The 23,269-nt window shown below is 44.0% G+C and overlaps 23 non-coding genes across 23 annotated transcripts; 17 read left to right on the plus strand and 6 right to left on the minus strand.

The window, feature by feature from the left end:
* TRNAT-UGU (transfer RNA threonine (anticodon UGU)) lies at positions 1 to 72 on the plus strand. Its single transcript has one exon. It is a non-coding gene; the product is annotated as a tRNA-Thr (tRNA).
* Positions 73 to 1,200: 1,128 nt separating this feature from the next.
* TRNAV-UAC (transfer RNA valine (anticodon UAC)) lies at positions 1,201 to 1,295 on the minus strand. The gene is made up of 2 exons: positions 1,258 to 1,295; positions 1,201 to 1,236 (listed from the first exon to the last, which is right to left on the minus strand). It is a non-coding gene; the product is annotated as a tRNA-Val (tRNA).
* A 292-nt stretch (positions 1,296 to 1,587) lies between these two features.
* TRNAS-GCU (transfer RNA serine (anticodon GCU)) lies at positions 1,588 to 1,669 on the plus strand. The gene has a single exon. It is a non-coding gene; the product is annotated as a tRNA-Ser (tRNA).
* Positions 1,670 to 2,785: 1,116 nt separating this feature from the next.
* TRNAT-UGU (transfer RNA threonine (anticodon UGU)) lies at positions 2,786 to 2,857 on the plus strand. Its single transcript has one exon. It is a non-coding gene; the product is annotated as a tRNA-Thr (tRNA).
* A 1,155-nt stretch (positions 2,858 to 4,012) lies between these two features.
* On the minus strand, positions 4,013 to 4,107 carry TRNAV-UAC (transfer RNA valine (anticodon UAC)). The gene is made up of 2 exons: positions 4,070 to 4,107; positions 4,013 to 4,048 (listed from the first exon to the last, which is right to left on the minus strand). It is a non-coding gene; the product is annotated as a tRNA-Val (tRNA).
* Positions 4,108 to 4,399: 292 nt separating this feature from the next.
* TRNAS-GCU (transfer RNA serine (anticodon GCU)) lies at positions 4,400 to 4,481 on the plus strand. The gene has a single exon. It is a non-coding gene; the product is annotated as a tRNA-Ser (tRNA).
* A 1,116-nt stretch (positions 4,482 to 5,597) lies between these two features.
* TRNAT-UGU (transfer RNA threonine (anticodon UGU)) lies at positions 5,598 to 5,669 on the plus strand. The gene has a single exon. It is a non-coding gene; the product is annotated as a tRNA-Thr (tRNA).
* A 1,141-nt stretch (positions 5,670 to 6,810) lies between these two features.
* On the minus strand, positions 6,811 to 6,905 carry TRNAV-UAC (transfer RNA valine (anticodon UAC)). Its single transcript has 2 exons — positions 6,868 to 6,905; positions 6,811 to 6,846 (listed from the first exon to the last, which is right to left on the minus strand). It is a non-coding gene; the product is annotated as a tRNA-Val (tRNA).
* A 292-nt stretch (positions 6,906 to 7,197) lies between these two features.
* TRNAS-GCU (transfer RNA serine (anticodon GCU)) lies at positions 7,198 to 7,279 on the plus strand. Its single transcript has one exon. It is a non-coding gene; the product is annotated as a tRNA-Ser (tRNA).
* A 1,116-nt stretch (positions 7,280 to 8,395) lies between these two features.
* TRNAT-UGU (transfer RNA threonine (anticodon UGU)) lies at positions 8,396 to 8,467 on the plus strand. Its single transcript has one exon. It is a non-coding gene; the product is annotated as a tRNA-Thr (tRNA).
* Positions 8,468 to 9,595: 1,128 nt separating this feature from the next.
* TRNAV-UAC (transfer RNA valine (anticodon UAC)) lies at positions 9,596 to 9,690 on the minus strand. The gene is made up of 2 exons: positions 9,653 to 9,690; positions 9,596 to 9,631 (listed from the first exon to the last, which is right to left on the minus strand). It is a non-coding gene; the product is annotated as a tRNA-Val (tRNA).
* A 292-nt stretch (positions 9,691 to 9,982) lies between these two features.
* On the plus strand, positions 9,983 to 10,064 carry TRNAS-GCU (transfer RNA serine (anticodon GCU)). Its single transcript has one exon. It is a non-coding gene; the product is annotated as a tRNA-Ser (tRNA).
* A 1,116-nt stretch (positions 10,065 to 11,180) lies between these two features.
* TRNAT-UGU (transfer RNA threonine (anticodon UGU)) lies at positions 11,181 to 11,252 on the plus strand. Its single transcript has one exon. It is a non-coding gene; the product is annotated as a tRNA-Thr (tRNA).
* Positions 11,253 to 12,767: 1,515 nt separating this feature from the next.
* TRNAS-GCU (transfer RNA serine (anticodon GCU)) lies at positions 12,768 to 12,849 on the plus strand. The gene has a single exon. It is a non-coding gene; the product is annotated as a tRNA-Ser (tRNA).
* A 1,116-nt stretch (positions 12,850 to 13,965) lies between these two features.
* TRNAT-UGU (transfer RNA threonine (anticodon UGU)) lies at positions 13,966 to 14,037 on the plus strand. The gene has a single exon. It is a non-coding gene; the product is annotated as a tRNA-Thr (tRNA).
* A 1,141-nt stretch (positions 14,038 to 15,178) lies between these two features.
* TRNAV-UAC (transfer RNA valine (anticodon UAC)) lies at positions 15,179 to 15,273 on the minus strand. Its single transcript has 2 exons — positions 15,236 to 15,273; positions 15,179 to 15,214 (listed from the first exon to the last, which is right to left on the minus strand). It is a non-coding gene; the product is annotated as a tRNA-Val (tRNA).
* Positions 15,274 to 15,565: 292 nt separating this feature from the next.
* TRNAS-GCU (transfer RNA serine (anticodon GCU)) lies at positions 15,566 to 15,647 on the plus strand. Its single transcript has one exon. It is a non-coding gene; the product is annotated as a tRNA-Ser (tRNA).
* Positions 15,648 to 16,763: 1,116 nt separating this feature from the next.
* TRNAT-UGU (transfer RNA threonine (anticodon UGU)) lies at positions 16,764 to 16,835 on the plus strand. The gene has a single exon. It is a non-coding gene; the product is annotated as a tRNA-Thr (tRNA).
* A 1,155-nt stretch (positions 16,836 to 17,990) lies between these two features.
* On the minus strand, positions 17,991 to 18,085 carry TRNAV-UAC (transfer RNA valine (anticodon UAC)). The gene is made up of 2 exons: positions 18,048 to 18,085; positions 17,991 to 18,026 (listed from the first exon to the last, which is right to left on the minus strand). It is a non-coding gene; the product is annotated as a tRNA-Val (tRNA).
* Positions 18,086 to 18,377: 292 nt separating this feature from the next.
* On the plus strand, positions 18,378 to 18,459 carry TRNAS-GCU (transfer RNA serine (anticodon GCU)). The gene has a single exon. It is a non-coding gene; the product is annotated as a tRNA-Ser (tRNA).
* A 1,116-nt stretch (positions 18,460 to 19,575) lies between these two features.
* TRNAT-UGU (transfer RNA threonine (anticodon UGU)) lies at positions 19,576 to 19,647 on the plus strand. The gene has a single exon. It is a non-coding gene; the product is annotated as a tRNA-Thr (tRNA).
* A 1,548-nt stretch (positions 19,648 to 21,195) lies between these two features.
* On the plus strand, positions 21,196 to 21,277 carry TRNAS-GCU (transfer RNA serine (anticodon GCU)). Its single transcript has one exon. It is a non-coding gene; the product is annotated as a tRNA-Ser (tRNA).
* A 1,116-nt stretch (positions 21,278 to 22,393) lies between these two features.
* Positions 22,394 to 22,465, plus strand: TRNAT-UGU (transfer RNA threonine (anticodon UGU)). Its single transcript has one exon. It is a non-coding gene; the product is annotated as a tRNA-Thr (tRNA).
* Positions 22,466 to 23,269: the final 804 nt, after the last annotated feature.

Raw genomic sequence — 23,269 nt, forward strand, 5'->3', positions numbered from 1 at the left:
GGCCTTGTAGCTCAGTGGCAGAGCACTGGTCTTGTAAACCAGGGGTCATGAGTTCAAGCCTCATCAGGGCCTTTTTATATGTGAGTTTCTGTATGTTGTTTCCAAGTCATTCTTTCTAGGAGTCACACCTTGTCTTAAGTTTGCTTATTGACAAGCTTCCCTTTCCTGCTTTCATCGTATCAAGAAGACTTCATGAAAACCATTGAACCATAAACTATGGGATCGCCTGACGAACGCCTGACAAACGCCATTCTCACCCCGCCGGGCAAAGCTAAATAAGCCATGCATATTTGAAGTTCCTTTGAAAGTCAGAGCGAGGACTATGACCTCTGTTCAGACTGAGTCTGCATCCACAGAAAGGATGAAATAAGGATCTAGAAATTTCACCAAGGAGATGTGAACTTCATCCCCCTTAAAATACTTTTCCTCCCAGATGCCCCGGCTCTTAGGCAAATGAGGTTAATCTTCAAAACCCCACCCCCACTAACCATAAATATCCGACTCTCCTGCTGTCCATTCAAATGATACAAGGTATCTTGTACATAGAGAGAATGTGAGAAAAAGCAGAATCGCTTCATAGATTTGGTGACCTTGGATGGGTGGGCTGGATAAAGAAGTGAACCTGATTTCGGGAAAAGGAGTATCGTGATGGGGATGAGGAAAAGAGAACATGGACCACATTCACAAGTTAGAGAAATAAATATATTAGGTTGAATGGTTTTAAAAAGTTAACTTTGAGCATGAATTGTTTTTTTAAACTGCAAAGAATAAAAAAAATCAATGTGGGATTGGAGGCACAATCTGAGCAGAAAGCACCATAAGCTGCTATGGTGCAACTCTTATGTTGACTAGAAACATTAATATGATGACGCTCTTCTTTTGATATGTCTTTCAGTTAAATTTTACTGTAAGTAGCTGATACAGCACTGTTTGCAGCTCCTCAGTATATGGTTATCCCGTGACAACAATGTTTTCATCATATTTATTATTCTACAAATGTATTTTTAAATGCACTGATGTGGTGTTTGCATGCTATGCAAGACGGCACATCATGGAATGTTTATAAGGAGCATCGAATAGGATTGTGATATTTGCACCTGGAAGAGTCGGACACGCAGATCCTGAAAAGAAGTAAAAACTCTCTAGCTTTACTAGAGCTACTTTACTTTTAGTGAAATGGTTTATGAAAACCCAGTAAGCTGCTCCAGGTGAGGCTCAAACTCACAACCTCGGCATGCCTCAATGCAAGTACTGCTGTGTAAGTACCGCGCGCTAACCGATTGCACCACTGGAGCTCACTGTTCTCATACCTCCCCAGTTGAGCCATCTAGAGCTGACCAAGTAGATACTGGCACTGCTCCCTTATTCACTGTGCAAGATCGACTCACATGCTAGCATGTTATCATGACTATTAAAAACTACAGTCCTAATGGAACAGATTTGATAATTCGGCTATATCATGTGCTCTGTCTATTGAACACCACATATATTTGCCAGTTCTGACACAGTCTAGGAGAAACTTATGATTATTTGTAATTAGCACATCGTAAGAATTTCCTAAAAAATGAAACATAGTCACCTAAGGCAGACGAGGTGGTCGAGTGGTTAAGGCGATGGGCTGCTAATCCATTGTGCTCTGCACGTGTGGGTTCGAATCCCACCTTCGTCGGAACGCCATCAGACACTCTTTTGAAGGTGGGCATGTCTCGTAGTACAATTACACTCTCTTTCAAGACACAGCCATAATCCACTAGAAGGGCCCAACTGACTATTCCATTTTGGCAATTATGTCAAATTAAGGGAAGTGTTTTGTGCTTAATTGAAATTAGATCTTTCATGAAGTGTCCAGACGATTGCCTTTCCCTCACTCCTGGCCTTCTAACTAACCCTGGTCGTAGTGGGCGTAGTGGGACTCCGCGGAGCTACGCGGAGTGGGCGAGAAGCTACGCCCACTCCCGCACTCCGCGTAGCCCCACTACGCACCTCCCTCCCGCTCTCCCCTACATACATTATTTAAGCAACTACCCTTAATAAAACAATTTTAAAGCACTTACCGTGTCCGGGGCTCGTCCGGGGCTCCCTCTTGGAATAGCGTCGTCCTGGATACCAATGCCCATGCGCGGGAGGCCGCGCATGCGCATTGGTATCCAGGAAGGGACGCTATTCCAAGAGGGAGCCCCGGAAGAGCCCCGGACATGGTAAGTGCTTTAAAAATTGTTTTATTAAGGTTAGTTGCTTAAATAATGTATGTAGGGGAGGGCGGGAGGGAGGCGGGTGGCGGCCGAATCGGCTACGCCCACGGAGTGGGCGTAGTGTTGCCGGCTACGCTGTCTACGCAAAATGCGTAGAAGGCAACACTACGCCTACTCCGTGGGCGTAGCCGATTCGGACGCCCAGGGTTACTTCTAACCAGTTTGGATAGATAGACTGATAAGAAAGCAGCTCTTACTCCTAAAGTTTCAGCCATCTCAAGTGTATGACTGTTGACATATGTCTGCCCCACAGAGACAGATCACTTCTAATAAGTGAGTTCTCTATCTGTCACTGATTGTGGACATACTAACTAGAGCTATCAGTATGGTCATAAATGTGAATACTCTTATGTTCTCAAATCAAAATGGAGTTTTTCCTACTTCCAAGAAAAGTGTCTTAAGCATGCTCTTCAATTTGTGCACGCATGTAGACATTCAAATGCAACTGCATTTCCATACAGAGTCTCAAAATCATAGATATCTTCATACCGCAGTAAGAATACATGAAGCGATTTACATACTGCAGGCAGGCTGGCCTTGTAGCTCAGTGGCAGAGCACTGGTCTTGTAAACCAGGGGTCATGAGTTCAAGCCTCATCAGGGCCTTTTTATATGTGAGTTTCTGTATGTTGTTTCCAAGTCATTCTTTCTAGGAGTCACACCTTGTCTTAAGTTTGCTTATTGACAAGCTTCCCTTTCCTGCTTTCATCGTATCAAGAAGACTTCATGAAAACCATTGAACCATAAACTATGGCCTCACCCCTTTCGATCGCCTGACGAATGCCTGACAAACGCCATTCTCACCCCGCCGGGCAAGCCCTGCCGGGCAAAGCTAAATAAGCCATGCATATTTGAAGTTCCTTTGAAAGTCAGAGCGAGGACTATGACCTCTGTTCAGACTGAGTCTGCATCCACAGAAAGGATGAAATAAGGATCTAGAAATTTCACCAAGGAGATGTGAACTTCATCCCCCTTAAAATACTTTTCCTCCCAGATGCCCCGGCTCTTAGGCAAATGAGGTTAATCTTCAAAACCCCACCCCCACTAACCATAAATATCCGACTCTCCTGCTGTCCATTCAAATGATACAAGGTATCTTGTACATAGAGAGAATGTGAGAAAAAGCAGAATCGCTTCATAGATTTGGTGACCTTGGATGGGTGGGCTGGATAAAGAAGTGAACCTGATTTCGGGAAAAGGAGTATCGTGATGGGGATGAGGAAAAGAGAACATGGACCACATTCACAAGTTAGAGAAATAAATATATTAGGTTGAATGGTTTTAAAAAGTTAACTTTGAGCATGAATTGTTTTTTTAAACTGCAAAGAATAAAAAAAATCAATGTGGGATTGGAGGCACAATCTGAGCAGAAAGCACCATAAGCTGCTATGGTGCAACTCTTATGTTGACTAGAAACATTAATATGATGACGCTCTTCTTTTGATATGTCTTTCAGTTAAATTTTACTGTAAGTAGCTGATACAGCACTGTTTGCAGCTCCTCAGTATATGGTTATCCCGTGACAACAATGTTTTCATCATATTTATTATTCTACAAATGTATTTTTAAATGCACTGATGTGGTGTTTGCATGCTATGCAAGACGGCACATCATGGAATGTTTATAAGGAGCATCGAATAGGATTGTGATATTTGCACCTGGAAGAGTCGGACACGCAGATCCTGAAAAGAAGTAAAAACTCTCTAGCTTTACTAGAGCTACTTTACTTTTAGTGAAATGGTTTATGAAAACCCAGTAAGCTGCTCCAGGTGAGGCTCAAACTCACAACCTCAGCATGCCTCAATGCAAGTACTGCTGTGTAAGTACCACGCGCTAACCGATTGCGCCACTGGAGCTCACTGTTCTCATACCTCCCCAGTTGAGCCATCTAGAGCTGACCAAGTAGATACTGGCACTGCTCCCTTATTCACTGTGCAAGATCGACTCACATGCTAGCATGTTATCATGACTATTAAAAACTACAGTCCTAATGGAACAGATTTGATAATTCTGCTATATCATGTGCTCTGTCTATTGAACACCACATATATTTGCCAGTTCTGACACAGTCTAGGAGAAACTTATGATTATTTGTAATTAGCACATCGTAAGAATTTCCTAAAAAATGAAACATAGTCACCTAAGGCAGACGAGGTGGCCGAGTGGTTAAGGCGATGGACTGCTAATCCATTGTGCTCTGCACGCGTGGGTTCGAATCCCACCTTCGTCGGAATGCCATCAGACACTCTTTTGAAGGTGGGCATGTCTCGTAGTACAATTACACTCTCTTTCAAGACACAGCCATAATCCACTAGAAGGGCCCAACTGACTATTCCATTTTGGCAATTATGTCAAATGAAGGGAAGTGTTTTGTGCTTAATTGAAATTAGATCTTTCATGAAGTGTCCAGACGATTGCCTTTCCCTCACTCCTGGCCTTCTAACTAACCCTGGTCGTAGTGGGCGTAGTGGGACTCCGCGGAGCTACGCGGAGTGGGCGAGAAGCTACGCCCACTCCCGCACTCCGCGTAGCCCCACTACGCACCTCCCTCCCGCTCTCACCTACATACATTATTTAAGCAACTACCCTTAATAAAACAATTTTAAAGCACTTACCGTGTCCGGGGCTCGTCCGGGGCTCCCTCTTGGAATAGCGTCGTCCTGGATACCAATGCCCATGCGCGGGAGGCCGCGCATGCGCATTGGTATCCAGGAAGGGACGCTATTCCAAGAGGGAGCCCCGGAAGAGCCCCGGACATGGTAAGTGCTTTAAAAATTGTTTTATTAAGGTTAGTTGCTTAAATAATGTATGTAGGGGAGGGCGGGAGGGAGGCGGGTGGCGGCCGAATCGGCTACGCCCACGGAGTGGGCTTAGTGTTGCCGGCTACGCTGTCTACGCAAAATGCGTAGAAGGCAACACTACGCCTACTCCGTGGGCGTAGCCGATTCGGACGCCCAGGGTTACTTCTAACCAGTTTGGATAGATAGACTGATAAGAAAGCAGCTCTTACTCCTAAAGTTTCAGCCATCTCAAGTGTATGACTGTTGACATATGTCTGCCCCACAGAGACAGATCACTTCTAATAAGTGAGTTCTCTATCTGTCACTGATTGTGGACATACTAACTAGAGCTATCAGTATGGTCATAAATGTGAATACTCTTATGTTCTCAAATCAAAATGGAGTTTTTCCTACTTCCAAGAAAAGTGTCTTAAGCATGCTCTTCAATTTGTGCACGCATGTAGACATTCAAATGCAACTGCATTTCCATACAGAGTCTCAAAATCATAGATATCTTCATACCGCAGTAAGAATACATGAAGCGATTTACATACTGCAGGCAGGCTGGCCTTGTAGCTCAGTGGCAGAGCACTGGTCTTGTAAACCAGGGGTCATGAGTTCAAGCCTCATCAGGGCCTTTTTATATGTGAGTTTCTGTATGTTGTTTCCAAGTCATTCTTTCTAGGAGTCACACCTTGTCTTAAGTTTGCTTATTGACAAGCTTCCCTTTCCTGCTTTCATCGTATCAAGAAGACTTCATGAAAACCATTGAACCATAAACTATGGCCTCACCCCTTCCGATAGCCTGACGAACGCCTGACAAACGCCATTCTCACCCCGCCGGGCAAAGCTAAATAAGCCATGCATATTTGAAGTTCCTTTGAAAGTCAGAGCGAGGACTATGACCTCTGTTCAGACTGAGTCTGCATCCACAGAAAGGATGAAATAAGGATCTAGAAATTTCACCAAGGAGATGTGAACTTCATCCCCCTTAAAATACTTTTCCTCCCAGATGCCCCGGCTCTTAGGCAAATGAGGTTAATCTTCAAAACCCCACCCCCACTAACCATAAATATCCGACTCTCCTGCTGTCCATTCAAATGATACAAGGTATCTTGTACATAGAGAGAATGTGAGAAAAAGCAGAATCGCTTCATAGATTTGGTGACCTTGGATGGGTGGGCTGGATAAAGAAGTGAACCTGATTTCGGGAAAAGGAGTATCGTGATGGGGATGAGGAAAAGAGAACATGGACCACATTCACAAGTTAGAGAAATAAATATATTAGGTTGAATGGTTTTAAAAAGTTAACTTTGAGCATGAATTGTTTTTTTAAACTGCAAAGAATAAAAAAAATCAATGTGGGATTGGAGGCACAATCTGAGCAGAAAGCACCATAAGCTGCTATGGTGCAACTCTTATGTTGACTAGAAACATTAATATGATGACGCTCTTCTTTTGATATGTCTTTCAGTTAAATTTTACTGTAAGTAGCTGATACAGCACTGTTTGCAGCTCCTCAGTATATGGTTATCCCGTGACAACAATGTTTTCATCATATTTATTATTCTACAAATGTATTTTTAAATGCACTGATGTGGTGTTTGCATGCTATGCAAGACGGCACATCATGGAATGTTTATAAGGAGCATCGAATAGGATTGTGATATTTGCACCTGGAAGAGTCGGACACGCAGATCCTGAAAAGAAGTAAAAACTCTCTAGCTTTACTAGAGCTACTTTACTTTTAGTGAAATGGTTTATGAAAACCCAGTAAGCTGCTCCAGGTGAGGCTCAAACTCACAACCTCGGCATGCCTCAATGCAAGTACTGCTGTGTAAGTACCGCGCGCTATCCGATTGCGCCACTGGAGCTCACTGTTCTCATACCTCCCCAGTTGAGCCATCTAGAGCTGACCAAGTAGATACTGGCACTGCTCCCTTATTCACTGTGCAAGATCGACTCACATGCTAGCATGTTATCATGACTATTAAAAACTACAGTCCTAATGGAACAGATTTGATAATTCTGCTATATCATGTGCTCTGTCTATTGAACACCACATATATTTGCCAGTTCTGACACAGTCTAGGAGAAACTTATGATTATTTGTAATTAGCACATCGTAAGAATTTCCTAAAAAATGAAACATAGTCACCTAAGGCAGACGAGGTGGCCGAGTGGTTAAGGCGATGGACTGCTAATCCATTGTGCTCTGCACGCGTGGGTTCGAATCCCACCTTCGTCGGAATGCCATCAGACACTCTTTTGAAGGTGGGCATGTCTCGTAGTACAATTACACTCTCTTTCAAGACACAGCCATAATCCACTAGAAGGGCCCAACTGACTATTCCATTTTGGCAATTATGTCAAATTAAGGGAAGTGTTTTGTGCTTAATTGAAATTAGATCTTTCATGAAGTGTCCAGAGGATTGCCTTTCCCTCACTCCTGGCCTTCTAACTAACCCTGGTCGTAGTGGGCGTAGTGGGACTCCGCGGAGCTACGCGGAGTGGGCGAGAAGCTACGCCCACTCCCGCACTCCGCGTAGCCCCAATACGCACCTCCCTCCCGCTCTCCCCTACATACATTATTTAAGCAACTACCCTTAATAAAACAATTTTAAAGCACTTACCGTGTCCGGGGCTCGTCCGGGGCTCCCTCTTGGAATAGCGTCGTCCTGGATACCAATGCCCATGCGCGGGAGGCCGCGCATGCGCATTGGTATCCAGGAAGGGACGCTATTCCAAGAGGGAGCCCCGGAAGAGCCCCGGACATGGTAAGTGCTTTAAAAATTGTTTTATTAAGGTTAGTTGCTTAAATAATGTATGTAGGGGAGGGCGGGAGGGAGGCGGGTGGCGGCCGAATCGGCTACGCCCACGGAGTGGGCGTAGTGTTGCCGGCTACGCTGTCTACGCAAAATGCGTAGAAGGCAACACTACGCCTACTCCGTTGGCGTAGCCGATTCGGACGCCCAGGGTTACTTCTAACCAGTTTGGATAGATAGACTGATAAGAAAGCAGCTCTTACTCCTAAAGTTTCAGCCATCTCAAGTGTATGACTGTTGACATATGTCTGCCCCACAGAGACAGATCACTTCTAATAAGTGAGTTCTCTATCTGTCACTGATTGTGGACATACTAACTAGAGCTATCAGTATGGTCATAAATGTGAATACTCTTATGTTCTCAAATCAAAATGGAGTTTTTCCTACTTCCAAGAAAAGTGTCTTAAGCATGCTCTTCAATTTGTGCACGCATGTAGACATTCAAATGCAACTGCATTTCCATACAGAGTCTCAAAATCATAGATATCTTCATACCGCAGTAAGAATACATGAAGCGATTTACATACTGCAGGCAGGCTGGCCTTGTAGCTCAGTGGCAGAGCACTGGTCTTGTAAACCAGGGGTCATGAGTTCAAGCCTCATCAGGGCCTTTTTATATGTGAGTTTCTGTATGTTGTTTCCAAGTCATTCTTTCTAGGAGTCACACCTTGTCTTAAGTTTGCTTATTGACAAGCTTCCCTTTCCTGCTTTCATCGTATCAAGAAGACTTCATGAAAACCATTGAACCATAAACTATGGGATCGCCTGACGAACGCCTGACAAACGCCATTCTCACCCCGCCGGGCAAAGCTAAATAAGCCATGCATATTTGAAGTTCCTTTGAAAGTCAGAGCGAGGACTATGACCTCTGTTCAGACTGAGTCTGCATCCACAGAAAGGATGAAATAAGGATCTAGAAATTTCACCAAGGAGATGTGAACTTCATCCCCCTTAAAATACTTTTCCTCCCAGATGCCCCGGCTCTTAGGCAAATGAGGTTAATCTTCAAAACCCCACCGCCACTAACCATAAATATCCGACTCTCCTGCTGTCCATTCAAATGATACAAGGTATCTTGTACATAGAGAGAATGTGAGAAAAAGCAGAATCGCTTCATAGATTTGGTGACCTTGGATGGGTGGGCTGGATAAAGAAGTGAACCTGATTTCGGGAAAAGGAGTATCGTGATGGGGATGAGGAAAAGAGAACATGGACCACATTCACAAGTTAGAGAAATAAATATATTAGGTTGAATGGTTTTAAAAAGTTAACTTTGAGCATGAATTGTTTTTTTAAACTGCAAAGAATAAAAAAAATCAATGTGGGATTGGAGGCACAATCTGAGCAGAAAGCACCATAAGCTGCTATGGTGCAACTCTTATGTTGACTAGAAACATTAATATGATGACGCTCTTCTTTTGATATGTCTTTCAGTTAAATTTTACTGTAAGTAGCTGATACAGCACTGTTTGCAGCTCCTCAGTATATGGTTATCCCGTGACAACAATGTTTTCATCATATTTATTATTCTACAAATGTATTTTTAAATGCACTGATGTGGTGTTTGCATGCTATGCAAGACGGCACATCATGGAATGTTTATAAGGAGCATCGAATAGGATTGTGATATTTGCACCTGGAAGAGTCGGACACGCAGATCCTGAAAAGAAGTAAAAACTCTCTAGCTTTACTAGAGCTACTTTACTTTTAGTGAAATGGTTTATGAAAACCCAGTAAGCTGCTCCAGGTGAGGCTCAAACTCACAACCTCGGCATGCCTCAATGCAAGTACTGCTGTGTAAGTACCGCGCGCTATCCGATTGCGCCACTGGAGCTCACTGTTCTCATACCTCCCCAGTTGAGCCATCTAGAGCTGACCAAGTAGATACTGGCACTGCTCCCTTATTCACTGTGCAAGATCGACTCACATGCTAGCATGTTATCATGACTATTAAAAACTACAGTCCTAATGGAACAGATTTGATAATTCTGCTATATCATGTGCTCTGTCTATTGAACACCACATATATTTGCCAGTTCTGACACAGTCTAGGAGAAACTTATGATTATTTGTAATTAGCACATCGTAAGAATTTCCTAAAAAATGAAACATAGTCACCTAAGGCAGACGAGGTGGCCGAGTGGTTAAGGCGATGGACTGCTAATCCATTGTGCTCTGCACGCTTGGGTTCGAATCCCACCTTCGTCGGAATGCCATCAGACACTCTTTTGAAGGTGGGCATGTCTCGTAGTACAATTACACTCTCTTTCAAGACACAGCCATAATCCACTAGAAGGGCCCAACTGACTATTCCATTTTGGCAATTATGTCAAATTAAGGGAAGTGTTTTGTGCTTAATTGAAATTAGATCTTTCATGAAGTGTCCAGAGGATTGCCTTTCCCTCACTCCTGGCCTTCTAACTAACCCTGGTCGTAGTGGGCGTAGTGGGACTCCGCGGAGCTACGCGGAGTGGGCGAGAAGCTACGCCCACTCCCGCACTCCGCGTAGCCCCAATACGCACCTCCCTCCCGCTCTCCCCTACATACATTATTTAAGCAACTACCCTTAATAAAACAATTTTAAAGCACTTACCGTGTCCGGGGCTCGTCCGGGGCTCCCTCTTGGAATAGCGTCGTCCTGGATACCAATGCCCATGCGCGGGAGGCCGCGCATGCGCATTGGTATCCAGGAAGGGACGCTATTCCAAGAGGGAGCCCCGGAAGAGCCCCGGACATGGTAAGTGCTTTAAAAATTGTTTTATTAAGGTTAGTTGCTTAAATAATGTATGTAGGGGAGGGCGGGAGGGAGGCGGGTGGCGGCCGAATCGGCTACGCCCACGGAGTGGGCGTAGTGTTGCCGGCTACGCTGTCTACGCAAAATGCGTAGAAGGCAACACTACGCCTACTCCGTTGGCGTAGCCGATTCGGACGCCCAGGGTTACTTCTAACCAGTTTGGATAGATAGACTGATAAGAAAGCAGCTCTTACTCCTAAAGTTTCAGCCATCTCAAGTGTATGACTGTTGACATATGTCTGCCCCACAGAGACAGATCACTTCTAATAAGTGAGTTCTCTATCTGTCACTGATTGTGGACATACTAACTAGAGCTATCAGTATGGTCATAAATGTGAATACTCTTATGTTCTCAAATCAAAATGGAGTTTTTCCTACTTCCAAGAAAAGTGTCTTAAGCATGCTCTTCAATTTGTGCACGCATGTAGACATTCAAATGCAACTGCATTTCCATACAGAGTCTCAAAATCATAGATATCTTCATACCGCAGTAAGAATACATGAAGCGATTTACATACTGCAGGCAGGCTGGCCTTGTAGCTCAGTGGCAGAGCACTGGTCTTGTAAACCAGGGGTCATGAGTTCAAGCCTCATCAGGGCCTTTTTATATGTGAGTTTCTGTATGTTGTTTCCAAGTCATTCTTTCTAGGAGTCACACCTTGTCTTAAGTTTGCTTATTGACAAGCTTCCCTTTCCTGCTTTCATCGTATCAAGAAGACTTCATGAAAACCATTGAACCATAAACTATGGGATCGCCTGACGAACGCCTGACAAACGCCATTCTCACCCCGCCGGGCAAAGCTAAATAAGCCATGCATATTTGAAGTTTCTTTGAAAGTCAGAGCGAGGACTATGACCTCTGTTCAGACTGAGTCTGCATCCACAGAAAGGATGAAATAAGGATCTAGAAATTTCACCAAGGAGATGTGAACTTCATCCCCCTTAAAATACTTTTCCTCCCAGATGCCCCGGCTCTTAGGCAAATGAGGTTAATCTTCAAAACCCCACCCCCACTAACCATAAATATCCGACTCTCCTGCTGTCCATTCAAATGATACAAGGTATCTTGTACATAGAGAGAATGTGAGAAAAAGCAGAATCGCTTCATAGATTTCGTGACCTTGGATGGGTGGGCTGGATAAAGAAGTGAACCTGATTTCGGGAAAAGGAGTATCGTGATGGGGATGAGGAAAAGAGAACATGGACCACATTCACAAGTTAGAGAAATAAATATATTAGGTTGAATGGTTTTAAAAAGTTAACTTTGAGCATGAATTGTTTTTTTAAACTGCAAAGAATAAAAAAAATCAATGTGGGATTGGAGGCACAATCTGAGCAGAAAGCACCATAAGCTGCTATGGTGCAACTCTTATGTTGACTAGAAACATTAATATGATGACGCTCTTCTTTTGATATGTCTTTCAGTTAAATTTTACTGTAAGTAGCTGATACAGCACTGTTTGCAGCTCCTCAGTATATGGTTATCCCGTGACAACAATGTTTTCATCATATTTATTATTCTACAAATGTATTTTTAAATGCACTGATGTGGTGTTTGCATGCTATGCAAGACGGCACATCATGGAATGTTTATAAGGAGCATCGAATAGGATTGTGATATTTGCACCTGGAAGAGTCGGACACGCAGATCCTGAAAAGAAGTAAAAACTCTCTAGCTTTACTAGAGCTACTTTACTTTTAGTGAAATGGTTTATGAAAACCCAGTAAGCTGCTCCAGGTGAGGCTGAAACTCACAACCTCAGCATGCCTCAATGCAAGTACTGCTGTGTAAGTACCGCGCGCTAACCGATTGCGCCACTGGAGCTCACTGTTCTCATACCTCCCCAGTTGAGCCATCTAGAGCTGACCAAGTAGATACTGGCACTGCTCCCTTATTCACTGTGCAAGATCGACTCACATGCTAGCATGTTATCATGACTATTAAAAACTACAGTCCTAATGGAACAGATTTGATAATTCTGCTATATCATGTGCTCTGTCTATTGAACACCACATATATTTGCCAGTTCTGACACAGTCTAGGAGAAACTTATGATTATTTGTAATTAGCAAATCGTAAGAATTTCCTAAAAAATGAAACATAGTCACCTAAGGCAGACGAGGTGGCCGAGTGGTTAAGGCGATGGACTGCTAATCCATTGTGTTCTGCACGCGTGGGTTCGAATCCCACCTGCGTCGGAATGCCATCAGACACTCTTTTGAAGGTGGGCATGTCTCGTAGTACAATTACACTCTCTTTCAAGACACAGCCATAATCCACTAGAAGGGCCCAACTGACTATTCCATTTTGGCAATTATGTCAAATTAAGGGAAGTGTTTTGTGCTTAATTGAAATTAGATCTTTCATGAAGTGTCCAGACGATTGCCTTTCCCTCACTCCTGGCCTTCTAACTAACCCTGGTCGTAGTGGGCGTAGTGGGACTCCGCGGAGCTACGCGGAGTGGGCGAGAAGCTACGCCCACTCCCGCACTCCGCGTAGCCCCACTACGCACCTCCCTCCCGCTCTCCCCTACATACATTATTTAAGCAACTACCCTTAATAAAACAATTTTAAAGCACTTACCGTGTCAGGGGCTCGTCCGGGGCTCCCTCTTGGAATAGCGTCGTCCTGGATACCAATGCCCATGCGCGGGAGGCCGCGCATGCGCATTGGTATCCAGGAAGGGACGCTATTCCAAGAGGGAGCCCCGGAAGAGCCCCGGACATGGTAAGTGCTTTAAAAATTGTTTTATTAAGGTTAGTTGCTTAAATAATGTATGTAGGGGAGGGCGGGAGGGAGGCGGGTGGCGGCCGAATCGGCTACGCCCACGGAGTGGGCGTAGTGTTGCCGGCTACGCTGTCTACGCAAAATGCGTAGAAGGCAACACTACGCCTACTCCGTGGGCGTAGCCGATTCGGACGCCCAGGGTTACTTCTAACCAGTTTGGATAGATAGACTGATAAGAAAGCAGCTCTTACTCCTAAAGTTTCAGCCATCTCAAGTGTATGACTGTTGACATATGTCTGCCCCACAGAGACAGATCACATCTAATAAGTGAGTTCTCTATCTGTCACTGATTGTGGACATACTAACTAGAGCTATCAGTATGGTCATAAATGTGAATACTCTTATGTTCTCAAATCAAAATGGAGTTTTTCCTACTTCCAAGAAAAGTGTCTTAAGCATGCTCTTCAATTTGTGCACGCATGTAGACATTCAAATGCAACTGCATTTCCATACAGAGTCTCAAAATCATAGATATCTTCATACTGCAGTAAGAATACATGAAGCGATTTACATACTGCAGGCAGGCTGGCCTTGTAGCTCAGTGGCAGAGCACTGGTCTTGTAAACCAGGGGTCATGAGTTCAAGCCTCATCAGGGCCTTTTTATATGTGAGTTTCTGTATGTTGTTTCCAAGTCATTCTTTCTAGGAGTCACACCTTGTCTTAAGTTTGCTTATTGACAAGCTTCCCTTTCCTGCTTTCATCGTATCAAGAAGACTTCATGAAAACCATTGAACCATAAACTATCGCCTCACCCCTTCCGATCGCCTGACGAACGCCTGACAAACGCCATTCTCACCCCGCCGGGCAAAGCTAAATAAGCCATGCATATTTGAAGTTCCTTTGAAAGTCAGAGCGAGGACTATGACCTCTGTTCAGACTGAGTCTGCATCCACAGAAAGGATGAAATAAGGATCTAGAAATTTCACCAAGGAGATGTGAACTTCATCCCCCTTAAAATACTTTTCCTCCCAGATGCCCCGGCTCTTAGGCAAATGAGGTTAATCTTCAAAACCCCACCCCCACTAACCATAAATATCCGACTCTCCTGCTGTCCATTCAAATGATACAAGGTATCTTGTACATAGAGAGAATGTGAGAAAAAGCAGAATCGCTTCATAGATTTGGTGACCTTGGATGGGTGGGCTGGATAAAGAAGTGAACCTGATTTCGGGAAAAGGAGTATCGTGATGGTGATGAGGAAAAGAGAACATGGACCACATTCACAAGTTAGAGAAATAAATATATTAGGTTGAATGGTTTTAAAAAGTTAACTTTGAGCATGAATTGTTTTTTTAAACTGCAAAGAATAAAAAAAATCAATGTGGGATTGGAGGCACAATCTGAGCAGAAAGCACCATAAGCTGCTATGGTGCAACTCTTATGTTGACTAGAAACATTAATATGATGACGCTCTTCTTTTGATATGTCTTTCAGTTAAATTTTACTGTAAGTAGCTGATACAGCACTGTTTGCAGCTCCTCAGTATATGGTTATCCCGTGACAACAATGTTTTCATCATATTTATTATTCTACAAATGTATTTTTAAATGCACTGATGTGGTGTTTGCATGCTATGCAAGACGGCACATCATGGAATGTTTATAAGGAGCATCGAATAGGATTGTGATATTTGCACCTGGAAGAGTCGGACACGCAGATCCTGAAAAGAAGTAAAAACTCTCTAGCTTTACTAGAGCTACTTTACTTTTAGTGAAATGGTTTATGAAAACCCAGTAAGCTGCTCCAGGTGAGGCTCAAACTCACAACCTCGGCATGCCTCAATGCAAGTACTTCTGTGTAAGTACCGCACGCTAACCGATTGCGCCACTGGAGCTCACTGTTCTCATACCTCCCCAGTTGAGCCATCTAGAGCTGACCAAGTAGATACTGGCACTGCTCCCTTATTCACTGTGCAAGATCGACTCACATGCTAGCATGTTATCATGACTATTAAAAACTACAGTCCTAATGGAACAGATTTGATAATTCTGCTATATCATGTGCTCTGTCTATTGAACACCACATATATTTGCCAGTTCTGACACAGTCTAGGAGAAACGTATGATTATTTGTAATTAGCACATCGTAAGAATTTCCTAAAAAATGAAACATAGTCACCTAAGGCAGACGAGGTGGCCCAGTGGTTAAGGCGATGGACTGCTAATCCATTGTGCTCTGCACGCGTGGGTTCGAATCCCACCTTCGTCGGAACGCCATCAGACACTCTTTTGAAGGTGGGCATGTCTCGTAGTACAATTACACTCTCTTTCAAGACACAGCCATAATCCACTAGAAGGGCCCAACTGACTATTCCATTTTGGCAATTATGTCAAATTAAGGGAAGTGTTTTGTGCTTAATTGAAATTAGATCTTTCATGAAGTGTCCAGAGGATTGCCTTTCCCTCACTCCTGGCCTTCTAACTAACCCTGGTCGTAGTGGGCGTAGTGGGGCTCCGCGGAGCTACGCGGAGTGGGCGAGAAGCTACGCCCACTACCGCACTCCGCGTAGCCCCACTACGCACCTCCCTCCCGCTCTCCCCTACATACATTATTTAAGCAACTACCCTTAATAAAACAATTTTAAAGCACTTACCGTGTCCGGGGCTCGTCCGGGGCTCCCTCTTGGAATAGCGTCGTCCTGGATACCAATGCCCATGCGCGGGAGGCTGCGCATGCGCATTGGTATCCAGGAAGGGACGCTATTCCAAGAGGGAGCCCCGGAAGAGCCCCGGACATGGTAAGTGCTTTAAAAATTGTTTTATTAAGGTTAGTTGCTTAAATAATGTATGTAGGGGAGGGCGGGAGGGAGGCGGGTGGCGGCCGAATCGGCTACGCCCACGGAGTGGGCGTAGTGTTGCCGGCTACGCTGTCTACGCAAAATGCGTAGAAGGCAACACTACGCCTACTCCGTGGGCGTAGCCGATTCGGACGCCCAGGGTTACTTCTAACCAGTTTGGATAGATAGACTGATAAGAAAGCAGCTCTTACTCCTAAAGTTTCAGCCATCTCAAGTGTATGACTGTTGACATATGTCTGCCCCACAGAGACAGATCACTTCTAATAAGTGAGTTCTCTATCTGTCACTGATTGTGGACATACTAACTAGAGCTATCAGTATGGTCATAAATGTGAATACTCTTATGTTCTCAAATCAAAATGGAGTTTTTCCTACTTCCAAGAAAAGTGTCTTAAGCATGCTCTTCAATTTGTGCACGCATGTAGACATTCAAATGCAACTGCATTTCCATACAGAGTCTCAAAATCATAGATATCTTCATACCGCAGTAAGAATACATGAAGCGATTTACATACTGCAGGCAGGCTGGCCTTGTAGCTCAGTGGCAGAGCACTGGTCTTGTAAACCAGGGGTCATGAGTTCAAGCCTCATCAGGGCCTTTTTATATGTGAGTTTCTGTATGTTGTTTCCAAGTCATTCTTTCTAAGAGTCACACCTTGTCTTAAGTTTGCTTATTGACAAGCTTCCCTTTCCTGCTTTCATCGTATCAAGAAGACTTCATGAAAACCATTGAACCATAAACTATGGCCTCACCCCTTCCGATCGCCTGACGAACGCCTGACAAACGCCATTCTCACCCCGACGGGCAAGCCCTGCAGGGCAAAGCTAAATAAGCCATGCATATTTGAATTTCCTTTGAAAGTCAGAGCGAGGACTATGACCTCTGTTCAGACTGAGTCTGCATCCACAGAAAGGATGAAATAAGGATCTAGAAATTTCACCAAGGAGATGTGAACTTCATCCCCCTTAAAATACTTTTCCTCCCAGATGCCCTGGCTCTTAGGCAAATGAGGTTAATCTTCAAAACCCCACCCCCACTAACCATAAATATCCGACTCTCCTGCTGTCCATTCAAATGATACAAGGTATCTTGTACATAGAGAGAATGTGAGAAAAAGCAGAATCGCTTCATAGATTTGGTGACCTTGGATGGGTGGGCTGGATAAAGAAGTGAACCTGATTTCGGGAAAAGGAGTATCGTGATGGGGATGAGGAAAAGAGAACATGGACCACATTCACAAGTTAGAGAAATAAATATATTAGGTTGAATGGTTTTAAAAAGTTAACTTTGAGCATGAATTGTTTTTTTAAACTGCAAAGAATAAAAAAAATCAATGTGGGATTGGAGGCACAATCTGAGCAGAAAGCACCATAAGCTGCTATGGTGCAACTCTTATGTTGACTAGAAACATTAATATGATGACGCTCTTCTTTTGATATGTCTTTCAGTTAAATTTTACTGTAAGTAGCTGATACAGCACTGTTTGCAGCTCCTCAGTATATGGTTATCCCGTGACAACAATGTTTTCATCATATTTATTATTCTACAAATGTATTTTTAAATGCACTGATGTGGTGTTTGCATGCTATGCAAGACGGCACATCATGGAATGTTTATAAGGAGCATCGAATAGGATTGTGATATTTGCACCTGGAAGAGTCGGACACGCAGATCCTGAAAAGAAGTAAAAACTCTCTAGCTTTACTAGAGCTACTTTACTTTTAGTGAAATGGTTTATGAAAACCCAGTAAGCTGCTCCAGGTGAGGCTCAAACTCACAACCTCGGCATGCCTCAATGCAAGTACTTCTGTGTAAGTACCGCACGCTAACCGATTGCGCCACTGGAGCTCACTGTTCTCATACCTCCCCAGTTGAGCCATCTAGAGCTGACCAAGTAGATACTGGCACTGCTCCCTTATTCACTGTGCAAGATCGACTCACATGCTAGCATGTTATCATGACTATTAAAAACTACAGTCCTAATGGAACAGATTTGATAATTCTGCTATATCATGTGCTCTGTCTATTGAACACCACATATATTTGCCAGTTCTGACACAGTCTAGGAGAAACTTATGATTATTTGTAATTAGCACATCGTAAGAATTTCCTAAAAAATGAAACATAGTCACCTAAGGCAGACGAGGTGGCCGAGTGGTTAAGGCGATGGACTGCTAATCCATTGTGCTCTGCACGCTTGGGTTCGAATCCCACCTTCGTCGGAACGCCATCAGACACTCTTTTGAAGGTGGGCATGTCTCGTAGTACAATTACACTCTCTTTCAAGACACAGCCATAATCCACTAGAAGGGCCCAACTGACTATTCCATTTTGGCAATTATGTCAAATTAAGGGAAGTGTTTTGTGCTTAATTGAAATTAGATCTTTCATGAAGTGTCCAGAGGATTGCCTTTCCCTCACTCCTGGCCTTCTAACTAACCCTGGTCGTAGTGGGCGTAGTGGGACTCCGCGGAGCTACGCGGAGTGGGCGAGAAGCTACGCCCACTCCCGCACTCCGCGTAGCCCCACTACGCACCTCCCTCCCGCTCTCCCCTACATACATTATTTAAGCAACTACCCTTAATAAAACAATTTTAAAGCACTTACCGTGTCCGGGGCTCGTCCGGGGCTCCCTCTTGGAATAGCGTCGTCCTGGATACCAATGCCCATGCGCGGGAGGCCACGCATGCGCATTGGTATCCAGGAAGGGACGCTATTCCAAGAGGGAGCCCCGGAAGAGCCCCGGACATGGTAAGTGCTTTAAAAATTGTTTTATTAAGGTTAGTTGCTTAAATAATGTATGTAGGGGAGGGCGGGAGGGAGGCGGGTGGCGGCCGAATCGGCTACGTCCACGGAGTGGGCGTAGTGTTGCCGGCTACGCTGTCTACGCAAAATGCGTAGAAGGCAACACTACGCCTACTCCGTGGGCGTAGCCGATTCGGACGCCCAGGGTTACTTCTAACCAGTTTGGATAGATAGACTGATAAGAAAGCAGCTCTTACTCCTAAAGTTTCAGCCATCTCAAGTGTATGACTGTTGACATATGTCTGCCCCACAGAGACAGATCACTTCTAATAAGTGAGTTCTCTATCTGTCACTGATTGTGGACATACTAACTAGAGCTATCAGTATGGTCATAAATGTGAATACTCTTATGTTCTCAAATCAAAATGGAGTTTTTCCTACTTCCAAGAAAAGTGTCTTAAGCATGCTCTTCAATTTGTGCACGCATGTAGACATTCAAATGCAACTGCATTTCCATACAGAGTCTCAAAATCATAGATATCTTCATACCGCAGTAAGAATACATGAAGCGATTTACATACTGCAGGCAGGCTGGCCTTGTAGCTCAGTGGCAGAGCACTGGTCTTGTAAACCAGGGGTCATGAGTTCAAGCCTCATCAGGGCCTTTTTATATGTGAGTTTCTGTATGTTGTTTCCAAGTCATTCTTTCTAGGAGTCACACCTTGTCTTAAGTTTGCTTATTGACAAGCTTCCCTTTCCTGCTTTCATCGTATCAAGAAGACTTCATGAAAACCATTGAACCATAAACTATGGCCTCACCCCTTCCGATCGCCTGACGAACGCCTGACAAACGCCATTCTCACCCCGACGGGCAAGCCCTGCAGGGCAAAGCTAAATAAGCCATGCATATTTGAAGTTCCTTTGAAAGTCAGAGCGAGGACTATGACCTCTGTTCAGACTGAGTCTGCATCCACAGAAAGGATGAAATAAGGATCTAGAAATTTCACCAAGGAGATGTGAACTTCATCCCCCTTAAAATACTTTTCCTCCCAGATGCCCCGGCTCTTAGGCAAATGAGGTTAATCTTCAAAACCCCACCCCCACTAACCATAAATATCCGACTCTCCTGCTGTCCATTCAAATGATACAAGGTATCTTGTACATAGAGAGAATGTGAGAAAAAGCAGAATCGCTTCATAGATTTGGTGACCTTGGATGGGTGGGCTGGATAAAGAAGTGAACCTGATTTCGGGAAAAGGAGTATCGTGATGGGGATGAGGAAAAGAGAACATGGACCACATTCACAAGTTAGAGAAATAAATATATTAGGTTGAATGGTTTTAAAAAGTTAACTTTGAGCATGAATTGTTTTTTTAAACTGCAAAGAATAAAAAAAATCAATGTGGGATTGGAGGCACAATCTGAGCAGAAAGCACCATAAGCTGCTATGGTGCAACTCTTATGTTGACTAGAAACATTAATATGATGACGCTCTTCTTTTGATATGTCTTTCAGTTAAATTTTACTGTAAGTAGCTGATACAGCACTGTTTGCAGCTCCTCAGTATATGGTTATCCCGTGACAACAATGTTTTCATCATATTTATTATTCTACAAATGTATTTTTAAATGCACTGATGTGGTGTTTGCATGCTATGCAAGACGGCACATCATGGAATGTTTATAAGGAGCATCGAATAGGATTGTGATATTTGCACCTGGAAGAGTCGGACACGCAGATCCTGAAAAGAAGTAAAAACTCTCTAGCAAGGGCCGTCTTTCCCCTGAGTTTAATCTTTACTTTTAGTGAAATGGTTTATGAAAAACCAGTGAGCTGCTCCAGGTGAGGCTCGAACTCACAACCTCGGCATGCCTCAATGCAAGTACTGCTGTATAAGTACCGCGCATTGCGCCACTGGAGCTCACTGTTCTCATACCTCCCCAGTTGAGCCATCTAGAGCTGACCAAGTAGATACTGGCACTGCTCCCTTATTCACTGTGTAAGATCGACTCACATGCTAGCATGTTATCATGACTATTAAAAACTACAGTCCTAATGGAACAGATTTGATAATTCTGCTATATCATGTGCTCTGTCTATTGAACACCACATATATTTGCCAGTTCTGACACAGTCTAGGAGAAACTTATGATTATTTGTAATTAGCACATCGTAAGAATTTCCTAAAAAATGAAACATAGTCACCTAAGGCAGACGAGGTGGCCGAGTGGTTAAGGCGATGGACTGCTAATCCATTGTGCTCTGCACGCGTGGGTTCAAATCCCACCTTCGTCGGAACGCCATCAGACACTCTTTTGAAGGTGGGCATGTCTCGTAGTACAATTACACTCTCTTTCAAGACACAGCCATAATCCACTAGAAGGGCCCAACTGACTATTCCATTTTGGCAATTATGTCAAATTAAGGGAAGTGTTTTGTGCTTAATTGAAATTAGATCTTTCATGAAGTGTCCAGAGGATTGCCTTTCCCTCACTCCTGGCCTTCTAACTAACCCTGGTCGTAGTGGGCGTAGTGGGGCTCCGCGGAGCTACGCGGAGTGGGCGAGAAGCTACGCCCACTCCCGCACTCCGCGTAGCCCCACTACGCACCTCCCTCCCGCTCTCCCCTACATACATTATTTAAGCAACTACCCTTAATAAAACAATTTTAAAGCACTTACCGTGTCCAGGGCTCGTCCGGGGCTCCCTCTTGGAATAGCGTCGTCCTAGATACCAATGCCCATGCGCGGGAGGCCGCGCATGCGCATTGGTATCCAGGAAGGGACGCTATTCCAAGAGGGAGCCCCGGAAGAGCCCCGGACATGGTAAGTGCTTTAAAAATTGTTTTATTAAGGTTAGTTGCTTAAATAATGTATGTAGGGGAGGGCGGGAGGGAGGTGGGTGGCGGCCGAATCGGCTACGCACACGGAGTGGGCGTAGTGTTGCCGGCTACGCTGTCTACGCAAAATGCGTAGAAGGCAACACTACACCTACTCCGTGGGCGTAGCCGATTCGGACGCCCAGGGTTACTTCTAACCAGTTTGGATAGATAGACTGATAAGAAAGCAGCTCTTACTCCTAAAGTTTCAGCCATCTCAAGTGTATGACTGTTGACATATGTCTGCCCCACAGAGACAGATCACTTCTAATAAGTGAGTTCTCTATCTGTCACTGATTGTGGACATACTAACTAGAGCTATCAGTATGGTCATAAATGTGAATACTCTTATGTTCTCAAATCAAAATGGAGTTTTTCCTACTTCCAAGAAAAGTGTCTTAAGCATGCTCTTCAATTTGTGCACGCATGTAGACATTCAAATGCAACTGCATTTCCATACAGAGTCTCAAAATCATAGATATCTTCATACCGCAGTAAGAATACATGAAGCGATTTACATACTGCAGGCAGGCTGGCCTTGTAGCTCAGTGGCAGAGCACTGGTCTTGTAAACCAGGGGTCATGAGTTCAAGCCTCATCAGGGCCTTTTTATATGTGAGTTTCTGTATGTTGTTTCCAAGTCATTCTTTCTAGGAGTCACACCTTGTCTTAAGTTTGCTTATTGACAAGCTTCCCTTTCCTGCTTTCATCGTATCAAGAAGACTTCATGAAAACCATTGAACCATAAACTATGGCCTCACCCCTTCCGATCGCCTGACGAATGCCTGACAAACGCCATTCTCACCCCGCCGGGCAAGCCCTGCCGGGCAAAGCTAAATAAGCCATGCATATTTGAAGTTCCTTTGAAAGTCAGAGCGAGGACTATGACCTCTGTTCAGACTGAGTCTGCATCCACAGAAAGGATGAAATAAGGATCTAGAAATTTCACCAAGGAGATGTGAACTTCATCCCCCTTAAAATACTTTTCCTCCCAGATGCCCCGGCTCTTAGGCAAATGAGGTTAATCTTCAAAACCCCACCCCCACTAACCATAAATATCCGACTCTCCTGCTGTCCATTCAAATGATACAAGGTATCTTGTACATAGAGAGAATGTGAGAAAAAGCAGAATCGCTTCATAGATTTGGTGACCTTGGATGGGTGGGCTGGATAAAGAAGTGAACCTGATTTTGGGAAAAGGAGTATCGTGATGGGGATGAGGAAAAGAGAACATGGACCACATTCACAAGTTAGAGAAATAAATATATTAGGTTGAATGGTTTTAAAAAGTTAACTTTGAGCATGAATTGTTTTTTTAAACTGCAAAGAATAAAAAAAATCAATGTGGGATTGGAGGCACAATCTGAGCAGAAAGCACCATAAGCTGCTATGGTGCAACTCTTATGTTGAC

Source organism: Lissotriton helveticus, chromosome 5_1, assembly GCF_964261635.1.
Source record: "Lissotriton helveticus chromosome 5_1, aLisHel1.1, whole genome shotgun sequence".
In the NCBI taxonomy this organism is placed as follows: Eukaryota; Metazoa; Chordata; class Amphibia; order Caudata; family Salamandridae; genus Lissotriton; species Lissotriton helveticus.